The sequence below is a fragment of the Neomonachus schauinslandi genome, chromosome 4, assembly GCF_002201575.2.
Source record: "Neomonachus schauinslandi chromosome 4, ASM220157v2, whole genome shotgun sequence".
NCBI lineage: Eukaryota > Metazoa > Chordata > Mammalia > Carnivora > Phocidae > Neomonachus > Neomonachus schauinslandi.
This window is the reverse complement of record NC_058406.1, coordinates 176,505,392-176,528,789: the sequence shown is the minus strand read 5'-3', so window position 1 is coordinate 176,528,789 and position 23,398 is coordinate 176,505,392. Positions and strand designations below refer to the sequence as shown.

At 50.7% G+C, this 23,398-nt stretch overlaps 1 protein-coding gene across 2 annotated transcripts in view; it reads left to right on the top strand.

Annotated features, from left to right (window-relative positions):
* Positions 1 to 23,398, top strand: part of CYRIB (CYFIP related Rac1 interactor B) — a 146,270-nt gene that overhangs the window by 682 nt on the left and 122,190 nt on the right. The window lies entirely within an intron of this gene.

Here is a 23,398-nt window from a genome sequence, read left to right as displayed (position 1 = left end):
GCCCGGGTCCACCCAGCTGCGGGGAGCGCGCGGCGGGGCCCCGCGCCGGGAGGGAGGGGGCGTTCGGGATGGCTGCCCCCCCACCCGCACCCCGAGACCTCTCCTGCGCGCCAGGTGAGGGCGCAGGGTCTAGCCCCGGCTCTGTGCAGCCCCCTGCCAACTTGCATGGGGGGCTGGAAAGCCAGTCGCTTCGAATAGAGGAACTAGAGGGGGTGAACAAAATCTCCATTGGCCTTAAGACTTCCTCCTGGGGTAACCACCCGCCTGTGTTTAAAGAGCACTTCCTCTTTGCCCTTTATCTTTTCCTCATCTTTTTTTTTAAATGGAAGTTCAGTGCAACCGGGTGGATGCCCTTGCAGCCTGCAGGGCTTTCCTGGGGCGATGTTCACACACAGTGGGTCTCGAACCTCTGTGTCCCGTGTTGAGGGTGGGAGGAAAGAGGAACCGGGGACTTCCCTGGTCGGAGCCCGGGGCGGGGTGGGGGGAGGCTTTGATCCCCACCCTGCTGCAAGAAATGGAGCCGATGGGGGAGGGGTTGAGCGGGAAGGAGGCCCCGCTGGGGAGTATCACGTGGACTTTGCACCTATGTTTAATTCCTGGCCCTGCCACCTTACTAGTGTGTGACCCTGGACAAATCGGTTACCCTCTCTGAGTCTTGGACGGCTGTCTGTGAAATGGGTGCTTTGAGTAGGGCCTAGAGAAAGTGAGCGTTGACTTCCTGGCCTGGAGGGGGCGCAGTAATGGGAAGTGTCATTGTCAGTCGCTTCCTCTCTAATTTCTGCATCCCCACCGCCTAGAAGGGGTCCCTGGGTACATGGGAGGCTCTGGGTAGATATTTGTGAAATGAAGAGCTGGATCGTGAATTTTGAGAAGTGAGTGGGGGTGGGTCTACATTTTGGCTTCTGTGCCCAGTAACATCCATCCCACAATCCCCAGAGAGCCACATTTTGCCACCTGGGATCTGTGTAATCCATCCCCTCCCCCGAGGAGGATTATCTTGTGAAAATATTGATTCCTTGTGAAAAGGAGCTTAAACTCTGACTTTGAGCCTCTCCTATTCTGGAAAGATTGCATTCTGTGGAAAAGGAAGCAGCATTTTGATTGCCACCACCAGATGAGTGTCCGAGGAGGGTTGCCAGGGCTAACACCTGGGCTGTTTTCCCAGACTTGGGGGTTCCTGGTAAACATGGAGGAAGCCAGGGAGAGGTGGTTTTCTTCCTTGGTGGGGCATGCAGGAGAGGTCAGCTGGCCCGAGTTTTCTTCCTGGGGAGGCCCGTTGGAATTTGCATTTTCCAGACCTTGCCAGACTTTTGGCATGGGGAGGAGCAGTGCGTGTGCTGAAGGAGACCAGTGTGGGTTAAGGCACAGGGGGACTTGGAAGTGGCCTTCAGGTGAAGGCCCGGTGTGGGTTTCTGCACTTCACTTTGGGAGATTTTCAAGTAATTTCACTTTCTTTTACAGCTGACCCTTCTTTCTCAGCTCCCAAAGGCTTCTGTGCACTTCTCTTAGGCTCTGAGCTGTGGCTTTTTTCACATCCGGAGGGCAGGAGGTGAGACTGGGTGCTCCTAGTATTGTAAGAGGCAATAACAGGCCCCTATGTGCTGCAGCGTGCTGCCGTTTGGACACGGGCAGATTCGTTTTTAAGACGTGAACTGGTCACGGTTACCGGTCAAGGAGAGGTTTGATTCTTACTTTGCAAGACTTGGCGAGGGTGCAGGACTTGGCCCCAGACCCTCAGCCAGGAAGCGGCCGATTCAGCATCCTTGCCCGTCTTCCATCCACAGCGCGCTCTCCCTTTCTTCTGTGGGCTCTGCTCCCTTCTGAATGGCCTTTGTGTTTCCCCGGGCACCTGGCAGGCTGTCTGGCATGTGCTTGTCTACACGGTACACGTTTTGTGACCGACGAACAAAAGAGACATGGTTTCCCCCTTGCTCTTTACGGAGGTACATTTGGTCTCCACCTCAAGGTCCGGGCACTGGCCTGTAAGTGACCTTGAGATTGTTCTTTGGCAGTTCTTCCCAAGTGCATTTTGATTCCCTGTTCTGGAAGCGCGTTCTCTGACAGCTCTACTTCAGGATCCAGAGACAGTGACAGGAGGGACTCTAGAGGGAAGCCGGTGTCACGTGGCCTCGTGCTGAGCTTTGCTGCCACCTCCTTGTCTGAAGAGACCCCATCCCGTGGCTTCGGCAGCCTGGGACTTGGCCGTCTTCAGGGAATCCATCTTCCGGCAAGTGCTGTGGAGGCAGTGTTGAGTTAGTGACAAATCAGATTTAAAATGGGTCCACCGTAGCTACACGCCGGTCAGGCAGCCTTAGGGAAGTCGCTCCACTCCTGGGACCCCCTTTTCCTCATCGGTGAGCAGGCAGAATCATCCCCGCTCCAGCCGGTCCACCTCACAGGTTCCTGAGTGAGAGGGCAAGACCCAAATCGACACGTTCACCTTTGCTTCTTACTGCCCCATCGGCCTGTCACCAAGGGTCAGAGCCTCAGTGTTCTCATTTGTAAAATGGGACCATGCAGCATGGGGTTGTTCTGCTCATGCAGTAATGTGACGCCCGTAGCCGAGACCCCTGCTGAATGGTGATCATCATCCGTTTCCTCAACTGGAGCTTCTCAAAGGCCAGCCCCATGTCTCTGTTTTAACTTGACTTGGAGCTTCTCCAGAGAAGTAAATTGAGGCGAGAGGGGGGCTGGCTGATTTTATTCTTTTTCACCTTCCCTATCTGGGACACTTGATAAAGGCCCGATGAAGAAAACATCATTAAGATGGTGTTTTTCATCCATTTCTGAGGGCAGAGGTCTTTTTTTTTTTTTTTTCACTCTCAAAGTTAACTCTTGAGGTGCTCATGGCACTCACTTCCTGTGTTCTCATCCCCTTTGCATGGACGCCTTCCAGCTTTAACACCAACACCTGAGTCCCTCAGACTCTCAGATGGACAAAGGTCCCGTTGCTTGGGAATGAAGTTTTTGACGGTCTGAAAAGGAGTGACCGGCCTCACCAGGTTGAAAGAAAGATAGTAACTTTGTAGCCAAGAACGCATGAGGTTAAGGGCAATTATATTTTCCTGTCGTCCTTGTCCACTTGGCCTTAGGGCCCAGACTGCCTGGGTACACATCCTGGTTCTGCTGCTTACTAGCTCTGTGACCTTGGGCAAGATTTGTCCTCTCTCTCTGGGCCTTCTTCAGCTTGAACGTGAGGGTTGTGAAGATCAACTCTGAGGTCCCGTGCAGTGCCTTCCAGCACGGTGCACGGCGCATAGCAGGTGCTCGGCCAGTGTGGGTTCCTCTCTCCCCCTCCCCAGGGCTCTGTCCATCCCCACCCCTGTCCCATTGTCCTGTCCTGCTACTATTCCCCTGGGAACTGAGTCCTGGGCTGACAGCTTCTTCCAAGATTCCAGTTCAAGGCTCCATGCTTTCCCAAACCAGTCGTTGACTGGCCATCATATGGCGCTTCCACTGAATGGAAAGATAATTGTACTAGAGCTAGTCAAGAAGAGTAAATCAGGGAGTCACTGAGTTTACGTTCCGTCCCATTGATTTTTTTTTCTCCTTTCCAAAGACTTACTAGCTGCCATCTGCTCTGAGGGAAGGAGACATCATGTTCGTAAATATATAAATAATCGAAGTCAACGAGGAGAATTGTTTAAAGAAATGTGGCTGAGAATGATTTTAATAAATATTTAAGATGATCTGAAACTATTAGAGGAATTGCAGGGTTTATTAAAAAACTGGGAAACGTGTTTTGGAAAACTTTCTTTTCTTTCCAAGTTGAATAAATGTCAAGGGTAGAGAATGAGAGAGGAGCATATTCTGAGCATGAACACAGGGCCCGTGAGGGGCAGGTGGCCCGCCGATCTGCTTGTCTCTGTTGGGGGACGTTGGCATCTGGGCAGTCATCCGTTTATAGCTTCTGACAGGTGAGGAGGGTGACAGTAGCCAAATCCACAGAGCCAAGGGTAAGGGACCTCAGCATTTTCGAGAGCTGCTTGAGCTTCCTTGAGACTCGGGGGGTGGGGGTGGGGAGCCAGCGGGTAACACATGCCAGGAATCACCCTAGGGCCTGTACATTTCAGATCTTATTTGTGGGAGTCCGTGGCAGTCTTCTAGAAGGTTCCTAAGACAGATCTCTTTTGGTTAATGACGGGCTACATTTTAGTGAGTCCTGCTAAGGCCCATAAGTTGGAACGCTTCTAGGTGGTCAAAGCAAGGGATGTGGGGTGGGGGCAAGTCAAAGCTGGGGAGCATCTTGGAACAGTGCTCCCCAAACTGGAGTGTGCCCCCAAATCACTTGGGGGTTCCTTTGCAGATTCTGAGTCAGAGGCTGGGGATGTGCTGAGGTTCTGCATTTCTTATGCTTTCCCATGGGAAGCTCTGGTCCGTGGACCACACTTTGAGTAGGGAGAGCATGAAGACCCCCACTCCCCTCATCATTCAGGACCTGGATGGATACAGGTATGAGTCTGAATATGACACCCAAGGGTCTGAAGGCAGTTGATAGTTCAGTTAGAGGAAGAGGCAGCCATGCCCATAATACATACGATTAAAAAGATGGAGGCCTAGAACAGAGTCCAGTGAGAACACGAAGGGGTGGCAAGAAGAGAGCCTTCCTTTATCTAAGGCCTGTCACACTTCCTTTATCACAAGGCCTGTACCCCCAGAACAGTTGAGGTGGGGAGGGAAGCAGCGTAGAGCAGGTCTTCACACGTGGTTTGGGCTGGAAGGATTGAGCAGGAAGCTCATGTTCAGAGTGTCAGGGTTTAGGCGTCCAGTACTCTTAATTTAACAGATGGGGGAACTGGGACCCAGAAGGAGAAGCATCTTGCGCAAGAGGCCAAATCAGGCCTGGAAACTGGGGCTTAACCGGGCCTCTCCTCATGGCTCCACGGTGCCTGCCTGTGAGTGTCTTGGGATGGTCCTCAGTGCCAGGCAGCCCCCAACCCGGGGCTGGGGCCAGCTGGGTGTCCTGTCCCAGCTCAGCAGTATCAGGGCTGGTGACCTTCCTTCAGCAGAGGACTAAGCACTTAAAGCCACAGTGAAGAAGAAAGCCCAAGGCAAGAAAAGCAACAGCGTGGAGGTCACTGCCCTCAGAGGCTGCTGGCCCGCTTGCCCCTCCCCGCCCCAGCATCCTCAGATGTGGGGAGTGCAGTGGGGAGTATCTACGTGGAGGAATCAAGGACGGGAGGAGGCTTCATCTGCTTCAGAGAGCCTCCTGGGACTGGCTTTAGTCTGGCCACTTGGAGCTCTTTGGAATCTAAGCCCAATGCCCACTCAGCAGACACTGCCGCCCCGTGGCGCTCCAGGAGCCCCAGCCCTGCCACTCAGCGGCAGTGTGACCTTGGGCCAGTCCCTCACCTTGCTGGGCTGGGGCTGTCAGGGCTGAAGCTGGTTGGAAGGACTCAGTGAGGCAATGTGCACGAGAGCTGCTAGCTAGCCCCTGGTGGAAACCCTCGCCAGAGGTCCCCCTCCCCCAGGACCTCGTCCCAGGTGAGCAGAGAACTGATCTGTCCAGTGCAAGTGTAGGGCCAGGGTCATCCTCTTGGCAGAGATACAAGGTATGAATCTGATGGGAGGCGGATGTTTCTTTAAGATAACATCACACTGCTGCGGGGGCTTTACGCAAAACTACACGGTGTGGTTGGCCCTTCGGGGGGTCTCCCTTGACCCAGGATGCCGGCAGGGTGCAGAACTGGGCGCTGTGGCGGCCGCGTCTCGGGCCGCCCCCGGCTCCCTCGCCATGCACTCTGGCAGGCTGCACCACCCCTTGGTATCACAGTGCCTGTTTTTGCAGCTTGTTGTAGCTCTTGCATCAGAACAGGTCTCAGTGGGCCTGGCTCAGGGCCTGCCGGCTGAGAGGTGCTCTGGAGCAGAAGGCCGCTGTCCACGCAGCCTCAGGGGCCTGAGCTCAGGGAGAGGAGCCTGCTGCTAACAGAGGCTTTTCCTGCGAGTCTCTGCACGGCCCCGGCTTTGCTCAAAACCAGAGTTGAAGTCGAATGCAGAAGACAATGTGGAAGTGAAACTTGGTCAATAACATCCTAAAATGTCTGCTCTTACTCCCCTGAACTCTGGTTTCGTGTACTGCTCTGAGCGTCGGAGGCACCAGAGGCCAGGCTGTGTGCCCAAGATCACACGGGCTTGTGAATGAAAGCTGAGGGACGTTTTCCAGTCCTTTCTGAGCGTGCCTTCACGATCAGTGTCCAGTTCGTAATGGAGGAACAGGCTGCATCCTGCTATTCGGTGACTATAATCAAGCGAGCACCTACTGTGTGCTAGGCCCTGTGATGAGTCTGTGTCGGAGGATACACAGTGTGGAGCCCACTGCCACCCACACAAGTCCCTAAGGGCCTGTGCAGCTTGAGAAGGGAGCCTTTGTTTCCTTAGGCTAACCCAGGCCCAGCCCCCCGTCCTCCCAGGCCCATTCTTGTCACCCAGGAACCGGAGAAGCTCTCTGGCTGCGTTTGGGGACAGGATAGCAGGGGGAGTCATTGCCAACCCTTTGTGCAGGCTTTCATGGCCCAGGTAAAAGCCTCCTGGATCATAAGGCTCCCATGAGCATCATGTGGTGGGTTTGGTAATTTTGTTTTGTTTTGTTTTGGTCTCCCTGTCGAGCATGGACAATGTGTATCTGCATGTTTTATTTCTTACGGTCACAGAAAGTGTGTGAGGCACGTCATGTTATCCCCATCTCACAGGTGAGGACGCTGAGAAAACTCAGAGCTAGAAGGAAAACGTATCCCACCAGCTTGAGTGCCCACCCCTTATTTTGACTACCTCTTTCAAGTGACCCTCAGCCATAACTCCAAAAAATCTCCAAAGGGAGTTGTCTACAAAGAGTAGCCTCTCTTGCTGCTCAGTACTGCTTTGGAATGGGGTGGTTTTCATGGTAGGCATCTGGGCCACCACTGTCACCAAAACCACCTATTACGAGCAGCCGGGCAAGGAAGGTCAGAACGTATAGAGTATTCCTACAAGTAGATGTATGACTTGGGCTACTTTGAGTGGTGAGGTTTTTTGGTAAAATCAGTGTGAAACTGACTCACGCTATTAATATACCCCTTGATGCATTTGGTGTTGGGATTTGCAGCATATCTCATGGTCTGCGGACACCCCCACAAGAGAAAGATTTGGGGGGGAGATAGGTGCTGTGGGTTCATGCTTTGGCAGAGTTTGAATTTGAAAGGAAAATCTCAGTATTTGGACCCTAATCATTGTAGCCTAGAAAATAAGTGACATAGTGTTAATACTTCTGCTGGTCCCTCCCGTCCATTTTCAATATGTGAACTTTCCAGAACATTCTACGCATGCGTTCCCTCTTCCCCAGTACTCCTTTCATCTGACGTAATGTGGTGTGCTTAAGCTTCCTGGGTGGAAGGGCCAAGAAGCCACATTGTTAACAAACTCTCTCAGGTGATTCTGGTGCAGAGGTCCCTGTTAGAGACCCAGTTGGAGAACCCCCAGGTACTGTCATCTCTTACCCCTGTACCGTCTGTTTCTAACTCTGAGTGGCTGGTGTTCAGAAGGAAAGGGCATTGAAGATCACCTAGTCCCATCCTTCCCAGGCTTTTTCAGGCCATGGCTCACCTAGGAAAGAGAATTTGTAAGGCGTGGGTCAGGAGATGGGCAGTAAAAGAGGATGCATCTCCTAGCTGGAGGTGACTGATCCCAGGGCCACCTGCCCACAGTGCTGAGGAGGTCAGCATCTCAACACAGGGGGGTGTTGTCCGGGAATCCCACTTGGGCTAATTCTCTTCCAACGTGGGACCTGTTCAGACAGCGGAGGCCCAAAGAGGTGATGTGAGTTGCCCAGAGTCACACACGGGTTTGAGAATCATCCAGGACACTCTTTGAAAGAATGAGGGAGCAGCAGGCCAGGGAGGGGAAAGCCCAGCTGAGGGCTGCACAGCCAGCTCGGGGCCCAATGTGAGGGCAAGTTTTTGTGCCCAGACCCCTGTCCTTGGTAGGCAGGTTATAAAGCCAGGGGCCCTCCCCCCACCCCCCCACCCCATGCTGGCCAGCCTGGGAGGCCTGGTTTCCTGTTGTGATCTGAGACTGATTCTCTGCTGCTACCTAACAGACGACACATCCCTCACGACCTAAAAGCACCGAAGGAGAGGAAACCTTACATAGAGTCTCGTCTTAATCATGACTTTCAGAAGTCAGCACAGCGTGGTGAAAATGGTCGGACCGACTCCCCATTTGTCCCTGAGGGATAGTTTGCGTACGTGTGATTTCGTGTCTGTGATGCTATGTAGGAACAGGTCGGAGTAAATGTATGGCATAAACAGTAGTGTATGATGTACAATCAAGTACAATATCCAAAAAATAAAACAAATACAAATTAAGTACAACAGGCAAAATACACTTTCACATTATTTAAACTTTTATTATTTTTTAAGGTTTATTCATTTATTTGAGAGAGACAGAGAAAGAGAGAGAAAGTGAGTGTGAGCGTGAGTGGGGGGAAGGGCAGAGGCAGAGAGAGAATCTCAAGCAGACTCCCCGCTGAGCATGGAGCCCGACGCGGGGCTCCATCTCAGGACCCTGAGATCACGATCTCAGCCGGATCCAAGAGTTGGATGCTTAACCAACTGCACCACCAGGTACCCCTTATTTAAACTTTTAAAAATTAAAAAAAAAAAAAAAAAGTTTGGCCGTTTGAGTAGAGTTGAATATGGCTGAGTTAAAGTAGGATGCGATACGATTCCATTGATGTTGTGGTGCGTGGGGGACCTCTTCAGAATGTGCAGCGGTCCTGACCCGGTGGGGGGCTACGTATATTACGCAGGTATGCGTGATTATTCCAGGGTTCTCTCCAGCTTGAGTGTGATTAAATTTGAAGAGAATTTTTGGAGGACCAGCTGTCCTGTGTTGTGTGTCAGACCCAGTGGACAGACGGAGGCGGCCTCTCGCAGTCTAGTGAGGCCTGACTCTTCTTTTTTTTTTTTAATAAAAGCGAAGTCTCTGGTCACAGCAGCCCCTAGAGTAGGAGCTGTATGACTGCCCACCTCAAGGATGTGATCGAATGCCCCAATCTGGAGTTGCTCGAAAGGGCTCCTGGGCCCTTAAGGGACCCCAGCCTTGGGAGATGACCCCACTCACCGAGGCACTGCCTCCCAGTGGGACCTTCTCTTTCCCAAGCAGCAGTTTCTCAAAGTTTCAGTGGTGAAATGCAGGGGAAGTGTAGAAAAACAGCATTTGCATACTTGTGACTTTACCCTAGACCTCCCCCTTGCAGAAGTAAATGAGGAATAACAAGGTATGACCTTTGGAGTGTCCCCACCCCCCTTCCGCCAACAATTCCCTTCATGACCAGGAATGTGGTTGGAAATTGCCTCTCTCAGGTAAACTGATCTTTATCTCAAGACCTTGGACACTTAAAACTGAAAGAAAAGGAACCTGATCTTCTGTTCCCCATCATATTAAGTAGCTGTTGGGGCAGGAGGGAGGGAGTATTAGATTCCACTTCGGAGCTTATTCTTATGTGTACTTTGGAGCTCCCACTCAACAAGGGGGGAGTTGAAAAGCCCCTGAGAGTGCATGAGCTGATGTGCAGAGACCGGAATGTTCCATAAGAGCTCTCTGCAGAGGAAACCGAGCGGGTGCCCCTATCCCCACCCTGTGGTGCCTGTGAACAGTGTCACTGCCCCGTGAAGGCACCTGTATCTTTTTGCTGGTGGCCAGCCGGGTCCTTCAAAGACCCTTCTTGGAAACCATGGCAATTTATGTCAAGAGCCATAAAAATATTTGTAACCTGTGACCCAGTGAACCTATTTCTTGGGAGCTTTCCTAAAGGAGCAATTAAAGATATGGACAGAATGTTGCATAAAGATCATCAGCTTAGGGAGCATTTGGGTGGCTCAGTCGGTTGAGTGTCTGACTCTTGGTTTTAGCTCAGGTCACGATCTCAGGGTCCTGGGATCAAGCCCTGCATCAGGCGGGCTCTGTGCTCGGCAGGGAGTTTGCTTGTGATTCTCTCTCTCCACCCCTCCCCGGCCCTCCCCCTGCTCATACCCTCTCTGTCCTTCTCTCTCTCAAATAAATAAATACATCCAAAAAAAAAAAAAAGATTGTCCATTCAGCCCCTTTTACAATAACACAATAAATGGGAAGTAACCTAAGTGTCTGAAATGTACCGAGTACTCGAATCAGTTATCCTGTGGCCACTCAAATGAGTCTGGGAGGAAACTGAAACTGAGAAAAGCAGTTATTTGTAGGAAAAAAGGTTGGAAGGAAATACACACCAAGATGGCGTCTGAGGCTGTGAGAGGGGGATATGAATATGGACAAATTTCCTTTCTCTCTTTTATGCATTTTCTGCAGTGTGGTTATGATACTACTTTTACTGGAAGGAAGCCTTCTTGCCTCCCCTCTTCTGTGTTCCTGTCTTATTTCTTCTAAGAAACCTAGAACTCTACTGTTTGCAGGGAAAGAAAGAAAAACCAATGCTTAGATCACTTTATAAATAGTGTACAACAGAACGGAACAATCACTAAAACCGAGGCCCAGCCATGCCCGAGGTTAAAATACCAACAGGCCTAATGATAGACTGGAAGACCGTTGGAGAAAGACACAGTGAGTAGTTCTTGAAGGCACTGACCACCCTGAGTAGAGCCTTCTAGACCCGTCAGGAAGGAGCTGCAGTTACCCTTTGATAAAGGAGCTAACCCGGGGTCAGAGTCCTGTGACTTTTCAAGACTCACCGCACCCCGTGTCCTGGTTAGCAGCTGAGAGGGTGAAGGGCATCTGGGGACACCACAAGGCCAGCGCCTCTCGTCCAGTCCGCTGGAAGTTACTCTCAGGGACAGGTTAGGTGAGTGACAGTTGCCCATGAAGAATAGCAAGATGTTTTCCGTTTGGGTGACGCGGTGTCTGAAGGGCCAAGGCAGAAGTGAGCTTGTGGTTCAGAATGAGGGAGCTATGGGCCAGCGCCTTCTCAGGGGAACATAGGCAGACTTCTGTGCAGGCATGTGGGTGCCCCCTCCTCCTGCGCATCCAGAGCGCGGGGGCTTCTGCTTGACCTCAGGGAGGAGCAGGGTGGCTCTTCAGAACCTGCTGCCGGGCTCTGGCAGGATATAGGGGGCTCGGCAAGGATAAGCAGCCTTCTGAGAAACCCAGAAGGAGCAGCCCCAGGCGCCTCAGCGGGGGGGCTGAGCTATCCCCGTTGATGGGATTGCCAATTTCCAGACAGTCTCTATGGTATTTAAAATGCCGTTTCCTCTCGAGTTCTGTGTCTGTCATGCAGCCCACTTGTCATCTCTGCCTGCGTTTTGGAGAGGGTCTAGTTAAAAACTCCTTAGCCATCTTTTTTAAGGAAGGCACTGAGCATCCAAAGATGTGCACAGGTGTCAAATGGATATTTGATGAGTAAGGGTACGAATTAATTTTCTGCCTTGGGTGGCAGATTGAAATGGGAGTGTTTTTTTTTTTAAATGTTCATTTAAAACCCCAAGGTTCGTAATCTTTATATGTGTGTATGTGCTTCTGGGTTTAGATACAAAGGGAGACATGGTTGAGCATCTCACACAGACATTTGTTGAGGGTCCCGAACATCCCTCGTTTTCTCCATTCCCATCGCCCTCTGTCCTCCTGCCGGGCACCTGGGCTGCGCCCCTAGCAGCTGGTGGAGGAAGGGGTATGGAGATGGGGCAGGTGTGCTGCTGTGGGTGAGCGCGTGAAGAGCTGAAGCTCTCGCTGCTTGCTGGGCTGGCCCTGGGCGTCCCGAGCTGAGTCACGCCTGGTCCTCGCGCCGCAGTGTCCAGGGTCAGGGGAAGAAAACGAAGGACCAGAGCACAGAGTGAAAAGCTGGTGACATCAGGGTGCCCAGCAACCTCCCCCCAAATCCCCGTCAGCACCTGGTAGGGAGATGGCGTTCAGCTCAGCAAATAGGAGGTTCGGTGCAAGGTGGAGTCCTTGGGAAAAAGGTGAAGCCTCTGGCCCTCCAGGGTTGCACTTCCCTGGGGTCTCGGTTTTGGGGGCTCCTGAGGGGGCCACTGCTGGGCACACAGCCCGGCTGTGCCACCGTCTCTGGCCTGCCCCTTTGCTCCTCCGAGCCGCCCACTCTTCACCTGTGGAGCGGCTCTATGAAGCACTCCTTACTCAGTGGGTTGGGTAATATGCCTGTCACCTCCCCTCGTCCCTGTCCTAATGACCCTACCCTGAAGGCACTGTCACCTTGCACCCTTCCAGAGGGCCTGCTGTTTTCTGGGGGGGGGGGGGGCGGGCAGAGGGGTCTTTTTTAGGTCTGCCCTGCTCTCCTCTCCCCTTTCCTTCTCTGTCCCCCCGACCCCTCCCTCCTGCCCTCCTGCACGCCTTTCTCAGAGCATGGGACAATTCCTCTGTTAGACTGAATAATTGAGAGCTAACTCTAGGAACAGACGTCTATGAATAGATGTGCTGGAAGAAAGCATTTTTGCCAAGTTTGAGCTGAGCTGAGTATTGTCAGCACTGAATTAAAGATGAGCTTCCTGGTTCTCTGTTCTACTTAGCATTGACCAAACACTATGTCTTGAATCTTAAAAAAAAAAAAAAAAGAAGAAGAGGAAAAAGTCAGAAAGTGGCTTATGTGACAGCAAATAAAGTCTAATCACAGCAGTTCACATCTGTGCAGTGCTTTGTGTTCATGCTGTGGCCTTTTCCATTAAACATCGCCAGGCCCTAAGGTTGGGCCTTTTTCTGGTTCAGGTCCACAGGTCAGGCTCATAGCAGGCCTTGTTCCAAGAGTGTTGGCAGAATGATTACATACTTTTTTCAGAAAATTGGAGCCCAGAGAGGTTGAGTGATCTGTCTAAGGCTGCACAGCTGGTCAGGACCAGAATAGGAACTTAATTTCTTAGCCCGGCTGCTCTTAAACCCCACTTAGTGGTCTCCTCACAGATGCACTTCAAGCCGACAGGGAATTCGGAAAGTCAGAGACACAGCATAACTAAGGGAAAGAGCATTACTAAGGCCTCATCTCTCCTTTATTCTGGAGGATTGTATTGCTTGTTCTCTCAAAATTAGCCTGTTCTCATGGTGGCCACATAACCTGTCCTCCCCTCCCTGTTCCCTCCCCCCCGCCTTGTGTGTTTAAGCATCTTCTCATTTGTATGACCCCCTCTGGGTTTCCTCCAAAGTTCCTGGAAGCCACCTGAGGTTGTTGTGCAGTGAGCGACAAGTTAGTGTGTAGCCCGGGGCTTCTGCTGTGGAGCTGAGCGAAGGAAGACATGGGTCCTCCATGAGTGAGGACTGTCCTCTCTATTAGATGGTCCCCAAGTTGGATCTCCTCCAGATCAGCCATGCTGTCTTGTTCCAAGCTTTCCATTGTCTTATCTGTAGACATGGTCTTTCATTCACCAAATGCATCCAGAGCCCCTCCTGTGTGCTGGGTACAGTACTGTGGGCTCTGCTCCTCACAGCAAAACCCGTCTTACTTGGGTCCCTGTGCCTTTGGAGTCTACAGACGGCAGGAGGCTTTTCGGAAGGTGGTGCTGCAGATAGACTCCATGGGGAAGCCTTTTGGTGTCCAGTGAGCGAAAACCCTATCCTTGCTGTTTTCTTTTCCTTCTTCTTCTCCGTCCCCTCCCACTTTCACTAAGCACGCATTCAGCATGACTGTGGGCCAGGATTTGGGGCATGTGCCCCAAGACCGAGATTAGCAGGATGCGGGCACCGCTCACAGAGTCCTGGACCGTCGGAGGGGATGGACATAGAAACAAATCATTGTATTAATATGCAAAGTGTTAATGGTGTCAAAATTTTAAAACTTGGAAAACAATGATACACATTGTTTGGGGGTATAATCATATGTGGTAAGAAATGCATAGCAGTAATAAATGCCCAATTCAGGATAGTGCTTACCTCTGGGGAATTGGGGAGATGCCTATGATTGTGGTGGGGTACCCAGGGGACTTTGTATTCATTATATTTTATTCCTTAAGCTAGGTGGTGGGTACAAGAGATGGTTTGATTATTCTTTATATATATATTTTTTGTCCATCCTAAATACTGCACAGTAAAACTTTTAAAATAGAATTGCAAGCCAGAGGTTATTTGGAGACGCTAGCCTGAGCGGGTCTCTAGCCACATTTAGAAATTTCTCTTCTCTGTACATCTGGCCAAGCCCCGTGCCTGGCCACGCTCACACACTCAGGATGCGTTGACGTGAACTCTGCTGGAGGGGCTGAGGAAAGCTTTACAGAGAAGGCGACAGTTTGAACTGAATTTTGAAGTCCAGTGCTAGGAATAGCATTTCAGACAAAGGGAACAGCGTGTGCAAAAGCAGGCAGGCCAGCATTCAAGGAACTACAGGGTGTGAATGTGTGGATCAGCTCAGCTTTGGAGCAGTCCTGCAGTGTGTGGTGCTCATGATCATTCATACTCAGAATGGCTCAGAATCCAGGTATGCTTGGAGTCGACTCACGATAGAGTCCACTCTGGTATTAGAACCAAGTCAGTTTTCCGAGAGTGCTTCAGTGTTATCAGGGCCTTGGCTTTGTGAGAGCTGGTGTCAGGTCAAGGAGATTGGCTTCAGCTTCGAGTGCAGGAAGTTGCGGGTACACTGAGACTCTAATAAAGGAATTGGACCTGGAGAGAGTAAAAGCTGGTGAGAAAGATCATCTTCGACAGAGAAGAGCCAAGGCTGTGATTATGTGACATTAAAGACTCATCTGGGAAACTGCTCTGAAGACGGGGGGAGGCAGCAGGGCCGTGTCTCTGTGTGGTGACTTGGGGAATAACGTGTATTCAAGATTGTTTTCTTTGAAAACATTGCGAAGCCAGTGGAACCCTCAGGGGAGCCAGATTAAAGCGGTGATGGGGAGTTTCATCAGTGCTTAATCAAAGACATCGACTGTTTTCTGGGCCTCACTCATCCCCTCCCCTCTGTTGTCTTTAATTGTGGAAACTTGTTCTTTAGGGTTTCCTTAAGGCTAGCCCTGGGCATCACCCATCATTTGCCCCCTTTGATCTCCGGGAAGTCTTCCACTTCCTGGGGGTATCCTTGGGGCTCCCGGGCTGCTCTCCATCTTGGCCCCTTGCTTTCAAATTCAGGCCAGACTCTCGTCCATACTTGAGAAGAGAGGTGCTTCTCCACACCCTAGGTTCCTGCCTGGACCGAGGAAGAACATGGTGTGCGGACAGGTGTTGCTTAGGTGTCTGGGGCAGCGACCCCATGAGATAGATGCTTTGGGAGGCGAGGTGACAGTGAATGTTCTGGAAGAGGGCAGCCTCAGCTTCTCACACTTCATCAGGAACACAGGTTCCCCTGCCTAAGGTTGTCCTCAACTGACCTGCCGGTCCGCGGATTTTTAAATGCAGTCTTGACAGGCTGTGTGACACCTGGTGGCAGGAGCGGGGCGGGAAAGCCACGTTTGCTGCCTGGTCCAGGGGAACCTAGCACGCAGCTCCCACCGGGGACCAATTAATTCTGCAGGAAGTGATGGTTTACATGTTCCCTGGACACGTAGGCACTGCGCGCATCCACGGGCCTTGGCCCTCCAAGCTTCCTCCCTGCCAGGCTTCTTTAATTACAGCCATGGTTGAAAACTCACAGCATCTTCCCCTGGTTTTATTAGCTCGTCTTTCCCCACATTTCATCTGCTTTCTCTTAAGCCCTTTTTTTGGGTGCGTGTTTATAGACCCTGAGTAAACACAAATCCTTGACTTCGATTAGGAAGCCAGCAGCGGCCAGAAGGGGCTCATCCTATCCATGTCTCTTGCACTGTGGAGGTGGACAGGAGAATACATGGAGGCAGGGGTACCCTGATGGTTACAGAGGGACCTGGGGCTGAAGAACTACGTGCTCGCCCCCCTACAACAGACCGTGTGCCCCAGTTCAGCTCAGGTTACTTCCTGACGTCATCTGCCATGATCACTTGACATCACCTGCGGTCCATTCACTCATTCATTCGCCAGAGGGACACCGCTTGGCATCACACCATTTCACGGTCAGACCTTCAAGGGCAGCCAGTGATTTTGGCCTGCATTGTCTCTGCCTTTCTGCCCCTAGGATAGAGCCTAGCGTGGGTGCTTAGTAAATATTTGCTTAATGAATAAATGAGTGCCTGACATTCCATCATTAGGCATCCATTTTTTTTCTTTGAATCACAGGCTCTGCCCAGACAGAGGGTGTAGAATCCCCAACAATAAATTGATCACAGGAGGGCAGATGGGATTCTGTGGTTCCTGGGGAGAGGGAGAGCCAGAATCTGGCTGGGGTGTCAAGTCAGTGTGGAATTTGGTATGAAAAGAGTGGGATAAGAGGCACAGCATCCCTGCTCTTGGAGACAAACTTCCTGATCTAGAAACGAAGTGCGGGGGGCGGGGGGTGACTGATGCCAGATTCTTACCTCACACCCCCAGGGGTTCATTCTACCCCCACTGTGTGTCACAGTGGTGTAGGCCCTGGGAATACAGGGATGCATGAGGTACAAGAATCCCTATTTCCACTAAGCCAGGGAGTTTTGATTGAAGGACATTGATGATACATGGAACTGTGAGCCCATGATGGGGTGGGAGACATCAGACTCATCCTGAGAGACCAAGGGGGGCTTCCTAGAGGAAGAGGCATCCAAAAGAGTAGGGGCTGTGTTTTATGACTCTTCACATTCCTAGCTGTAAGCAAAGTGCTTCACATATAAACAGGTGTTTAGTGAATGATGAATGAGGGAATGTGCAAAAGGGTTTAATAAACCAGAAAATGATGCAAATGGCAGGTGTTGGTATCCTGATTTGTGGAGGATAGAGCAGGGGCACCTGAGACTAACTTTACCCACTTTCTGAGGACCAACTATTGGCAAGAACTAGGGTGTATTTTCTAGGACACCTCAGGTGTCCGCCTCTGCCTTTTGTCCTCCCACTCAGAGAAGCGGACTGCCCAAGGCTTGAAATTTTTAACCAACGCAGTAGTATCCAGATTGGACATGCAGCCCTGGTCCTGTGGACTGTGGGGCTGGTGGCTGAGTAAGGGGGTAGGTCATTGTGTGTGTGTGTGTGGACATGGAGTGATGCCCGCACATGCTAAAAAAGGGTCTGCAGCTTATATTCGGATCACCTCTAACCCTCCACTGCAGCTGCCGTCCCCAAAGCAAAAGTCACTTTGTTTCTGTCTTCTCTAGTTGATTGGACTTCTGGAAGTCAAGGACGGCAGCAGATTCATCTTTGTAACCCAGATACCCGGTGTAGGACTTGACATATCTGGGTCCCGGGAAGTTTGCAGAGTGAATGAATGCATGCATGAAGGAACAAATGAACGAATGAATTTCAGATAATGGCAATGAAGTTGTCCAGAATGTATCTGCAGCCTCGTGTCTTTATGGGGTAGAGGGAGAGGGATGTTTCTGGAAATGACCTTTTGCTACTGCTTTAGATGTTTTGCAATAGCAGATACTTGAAATTCTGCTTGACACTTGCTCTCTGTGGTGAGAGATGAAGAAACACTTCCTTTGTCCACACTTGGCCCTGGCATTATGTAGACACAGGCAGGGGCCTCTCCCTCACTTCTGCCACCCTGGGAGTTCCTGAGTCCACTCGGTGGACTCAGAGTGGACCAGTTATGGACAGAAAGGGCCCATGGCTCTATAGTTATTTAATTTCTACAGTTCGCTGCATTGGTGTGTCTCATGGACACTTGCTGTATTTTGGGGTACTCAGCATCCTGCCCGCCTTCCTCTTTGGGGGAACCTCCAGTGTGTAGGTCTTGGAAGGGGGCAGAGCTCGGCCTCTCCATACAGAGGCTGAGGTAGACCAGACATTCTTTCTTTCTGCCTTTGCTCAGCCATGTGGCTTTGGTCCTGGCCGAGGGCCACGATGACACAGGAGCAGCGAGCAGTCCTTTGGAATCGGGAGTCCAGTTGACAATGGCAAGTGTCCTAAGCCGATGTCCTGTGGCGTGGCCTCGGTCACATTTCCCCTCTGCCCAGTCTCCCTCGCTCCTTTAACCCAGCCTAGCTCTCTAGCCTGCTTGCTGCTTCTGGGGCTTTTCATTATTTTCTCATCAAATTCCCATTCTCCATAAAATAATCATCACTGACTTCTGTTGTCTGTAATCAATAACCCTGACTGAGCTGTGCAGCCGAGGCCACAGCGGGGCCCTCCTCCGTCATGGCGGACCTTAGAAACACGGTGAGATGGGCGAACTTGCTTTGGATGCTCTCCTGTCTCCTGCCACCTCCCTTTTTGTGGTGGAGACACCAGCCAGCCCATTCACAGTCCTTGAAGACTCAGACTCTTGCAGTTCAGGTCAGTGAACATGGAGCCACCTGCTGCGTGTCATGTTGTGCTGTGTGAATAAGCACAGGGATAGAGAGATAAAGAATCTGTGATCCTGGGCAGTGAGGGGCTTGCAGTCCAGAGGTGGAGACAGGTGCACCGTTGGATAACTGTGCTCAGCAAGGCAGGAGGATAGAGGCAAGCAAAGGTGCTGTGTTTGCACAAGGGCACTCCTAACCCTCACGGGGGACCCGCAAAGAAGAGGTGATGCCTGAGCTAAGTTTGGGAGGATGCAGGGAGTTAGCTAGACCACAGGGATGGATGGAAGGAATTTTGCAGAAAGGCTCAGCACAACCAAACCAGGGAGGTGACAGCTATTGCAGTGGGTGGGGAGGCAGAGGATAATGGTGGCTGGTCAGCCTGGAAGGGAAGGCAGAAGCCTGAATGCGGGTGACCTGTATGCCAAGGGTCAGCAGACATTTTCTGTAAAGAACCAGATGGTAAATTTTTAGGCCTTTTGGGTTATATGGTCACAGCTGATCTGCTCTGCCATGGTAGCACCTGAGCTGTCAAAGATAATCCATAAATGACTGGGTATGGCTGTATTCCAATAAAACTTTATTGACAAAAACAGATGGTTTGCCTGACTTGGCCCATGAGCTGTGGTTTGCTGACCTCTGCTCTATACCATGCTATGGAGTTTGTACTTTCTGTTGAGATGATGGAGAATAGAGGTGCTTCTGGTTGCTGATAACAGTAAACTCAAGTCAAGGTGGCTCAGCGAGGAAAGGAAATTAATGAGCATGTGACGTGTAACTGAAACATCCAGGTACACAGGCTGTAGGTGGTATTGGATCTGAGCCCTGGCTCATTCCTCTGTTGTCTCAGCTCTGCCCTCCCGTATGAACTTTATCCTCAGGCTGCCTGCCTCATGGTGCTAAGATAGCTTCAGCAGTTCCAGCCTTCACATCTACTTTTCTTCTCCAGTTCTTAGGTTATGTGTGCAGCCTGGAGCCAATCCCCGTGGCCAGGAGAATGCTGTGTGCTGATAGGTTAAGGGTCCAGCCAAGGACCCCCCATAAGGGGGACATGGTCAGCCCTGCCCAAGCCGCATGGCTGCTGCCCAGTGGGCAAGGGTGGGTTGGGTCCACTCATGAGAGTACTATAAGCAGAAGGGTGATGCAACCCAGGCACAATTTCTAGAAAAATCTCTGGTGAAATTGTGGAAAAGAGCCAGGCTAGAGGCAGGGACACTGTTAGGAGGTTGTTTCTGAGCCTGGGAACCAGTAGCAGGGGAATGATGCGGGACAGTGAAGGAAGAGAATGTGTTTGAAAACTGGGATGCGACTGACAGAACTTGGGTCTAACATGTGTGAAGTTGGTGATGGGAAGGAGGAAGTGAGAAAGACAAAGTTATTAAGAAACACCAGTCTCTACCTTGGTAACTAGGAGAACTAGATGGGGAGCCCAGGTGTAAGGGAAGATGTGGAGTTCCGCACTGAACAAGATGAAATAGCAGGTGTAACTTTACTCAGGGTTACCTCTCCTGGCTTCACCTCCATGCCCACCCCCAGTAGACCCCATCTTTGATTTTTAGAATTTAGGGACAGCCAGGAAAAGCTGTGCTACCACAGAGGAAAGGTTGTTCTCCCTTACCCTCTATCCCTTTTTGCCTTGGCTGCCTGGGTGCTCAGAGCCAAATTTGTGCTTAATCACCAGCAGCCATAATGGGTCCTTAGTTCAGTCTATTTGCTTTGTTCCCACTGTCATTTTCTCTTACTGTTTATTCTCTTCATCCATCCTTTTTGTGTTGCAAGTTATCCCAAATCTCTTTCAGAAGGAGGCAGGGTATAAACAAATAAATGATAAAGAAAGGAGGAAATCAGGACACTGTGTTGATCCAGAGGCTGAATTTCTACCCCCTTTCATAAATATTGGTCTGAGTTAAATTAGTCTCATCTGTGCCAAGCTGGCTGATCTTGGACAGTAGAGATTTTAGGTTCCTGGAGGAAGGGGCCCGTGTCTCCTTCACCTCAGTATCTCCAGCATTTATCACAGTGCCTGGTACATCCTAGGTGCTTAGGTGCTTACTAAATGGCTGGAAAAATGAAGTGAATTAATCATGGCAGAGTCACGTGTTAGCTTTCTGAGTGTTGTTCAGGGGTTCTCACTCTCTGACAAGTTGGCATGATGCTGGGGGGACATTCCCCCCCAAATTCATTCTTCCTGTTGCTCCTACTGAAAACATAAATCAGACCATACTGTCCCTGCTGAAAACCCTCCGTGACTTTCTGTTGTCACTGAAACACTAACCAGAGCCCAAGGTCCTGAGGCCCCAGCCCCTGCCTTCCTGAGTTCCCTGTTGGCGCTCTGCTCTTCCTCGCCTGCTGTCACCCACCCGCTTCTTTTCGTTCCCTGGAGAACTGGGCTCCTTCCACCCTTGACTCATGCTGTTCCCTCTGCCTGATAATGGGTCCCTGGGTCTTTGCAGGACAGATGCCTCCTTCCTCGGTTTCAGACTGTCTTGTAGATCTTCCTTTTCATCTCAAGACCCTGTTCCTTCCCCTTAAATCTCTCCTGTCCATGTGTGTGTGGGGTGTGTGGCTTGTGTGCCTGTTAATTCCTGTTAAGTAGGTCTCCCCACCACCACCCCAAAAGTAGACACTACTTCTGTCTGTTTGTTCACCTTGGCTCCCCAGAGTCTTGCCCCGCCTCTGACAATCGGTACGTACTTGCTCAGTAAATGCTCATTGAATGAAACAAGGCTGGCCATTCATTGGCCATTCATCCAGTCAACCAGTATTTATTGAGCACGTACTAAGTACCAGGCAGGCACTGTGCTACATAAGACTTAGGGATCCAGTGGAGAACGGAAGAGACATCATGTCTGTCCTCCTAAAGTTTTCATTTTAGCTTCTCAGCCTGTTTGCCTTTACACCATGTCTGTTCTTTACCTCTTCCTTCCTTCATATATACGTATATGCACACACATACATACATACATGGGCATACGGTGTATATGAAACCATCGTTTATTGGACGCCTGTGTTCTCTATATAAAATGTGCTTTTATACATATAAACCTGTCTGTTTGTATAAAACATGCACATATTATATGCGTACATGTATATGAAAACAAGCATTTTTTCGAATACCCATTGTATACTGCAAATAACAGCATGGTTATATATAGAAAAGCTACACACACAGTCTATACATTTATACGGTCCCGGTGTTTCCTGAGTAGCTTCTCTGTGCCCGCACTGCCCTAGGCACCAGGGAGGACACTCCACTAGAAGAGGTGGGGAGGAAGGCACCATTTCCATCTGGCGGGAACGCTCTCAACCTGATGGGGACAAGGCAGAGGGGTGACCCTGGGCAGGGTTACTGTAAGGTGTGAGCGCAGAGGGGGATGAGGCCTGCGGGTGCTGGGGTTCTGAATGCTCCCTGTGAGTGGAGCAGAGTCGGGTCCTGCTTGCGCTTTCCCGTTCCCATGATGGGGACGGTCTGGCGTGGCCCCTGCTGTGGGGGCTGTTCGTTGAGGGGGGCTCCTTCCCTATTGACGCAGGTGTTTGCAAAATCAGAGATCATCTGGGGACTGACTTAATTTGGGTTCTTTTAAAATAATCAATGAAATGGAAATTTCAGAACATGCAGAGACTTTGATTTGCGCAGACATCTCTTTTTTCTTAGACTTGACCGTGGGGCGGGGTGGGGGGGTGGGGGGGGCGGGCGGGGAAGGAGAGTCACATCTGTGAAAACTAAAGGCGTTTCTCCCCGTCCCCTCATACCCTCATCTAGAACTTGACCATTTGTCCAGGTCTTCTTCTCAGGATCTATCATTCTCTTGCCCTATTCCCTCCTGTGTTTTGAAGACAAAGTGAGGGCGCTTTCAGGTCCTTTATGCTGCACATGGTGCCCTGGAACAGGGCTCCCGGGGACTTCTTCAGCAGCAGGGGTTTGAGACCGGTCACCTGCATGAGCCCTACATGCTGGCCACTTCCTTTTTTTGTGTTCCTAACAATTTTACTGAGGCAGATGGTAGACAGAATAATGGCCTCCCAATGACATCCACACCCTAGTCCCCAGAGCCTGTGAATACATCGCCTTACCTCGCAACAGGGACCTGCAGACGGGACTACGTTAAAAATCTTGAGATGGGGAACTCAACCTGGATTATCTGGTGGGCCTCATAAGAGGGAGGGTCAGAGTCAGCGGGAGGTCGGTGATGGAAACGGGGTCCGGATCCGAGATCTGAGGAGGCTTTGCTGCTGGCGTTGGACATGGGGGAGGGGTACAGGCCAAGGGACACTGCAGCCACTAGATACGAGAGAACATATTCTCCCCCAGAGTCTCTGGAGGGAGTGGGGACCTGCTGACACCTTGATTTCAACCCGGTGAAGCGCTGTCTGGAGAATTGTAAGATAATAAAGTTGTGTTCCTTTAAGCTGCTACATTTGTGGTACTGTAACAGCAACAACAGAAAACTGATTCGAGGTGTATTTTATGTATCATCAGATCTACCATTTCCCGTGTACAGTTCAGTGGTTTTTAGTCACTTTACCCACTGGTGCAACCATAACCATAATACAGTTTTAGGATATTTTCATTACCCAATAAGATGCTTCATGTCCATTTACAGTTACTCCCTGTCCTCAGCTCCACGTAACCACGAATCTACTTTTTTCTCTCTAAATTTGTCTATAAACTTGCCGTTGGGGTGTTTCATAGAAGTGAAATAATATAATACGTGGTTTCTGTGTCTGGCGTTTTGTTTTTGAGATTCATCTGCATTGTCGAGTGCATGAGTACTCTGTTCCTTTTTACTGTGGGATAATAATCCGTTGTGCAAACACACCGCGTGGTCTCTCTCTCCACGTGGATTTGTCTCTCTGCTCCACGGTGGATAGACATTTGGGTTGTTTTTGGTTTGGGACTCACGGATAACAATGCTATAAGCATTCGTATGCGAGTCTTTAGGTTAACATAGGTTTTCATTTCTCCTGTGCAGATACGTAGGCGTGGAATTTGCTGGGTTGTATGGAGTTTTATGTTCAAATTTTGGAGGGCCTGCCACACTGTTTTCCAAAGCGGCTACACCATTTTTAGTTCCCACCAGCAATCTAGGAGGGCTCCCTCTACCTGGCTTTTACTTCTCAAAGGGTGGTGGGCTGCCAAAGGGGCTGAGCACACACACCCATGTGTGTGTGCACAT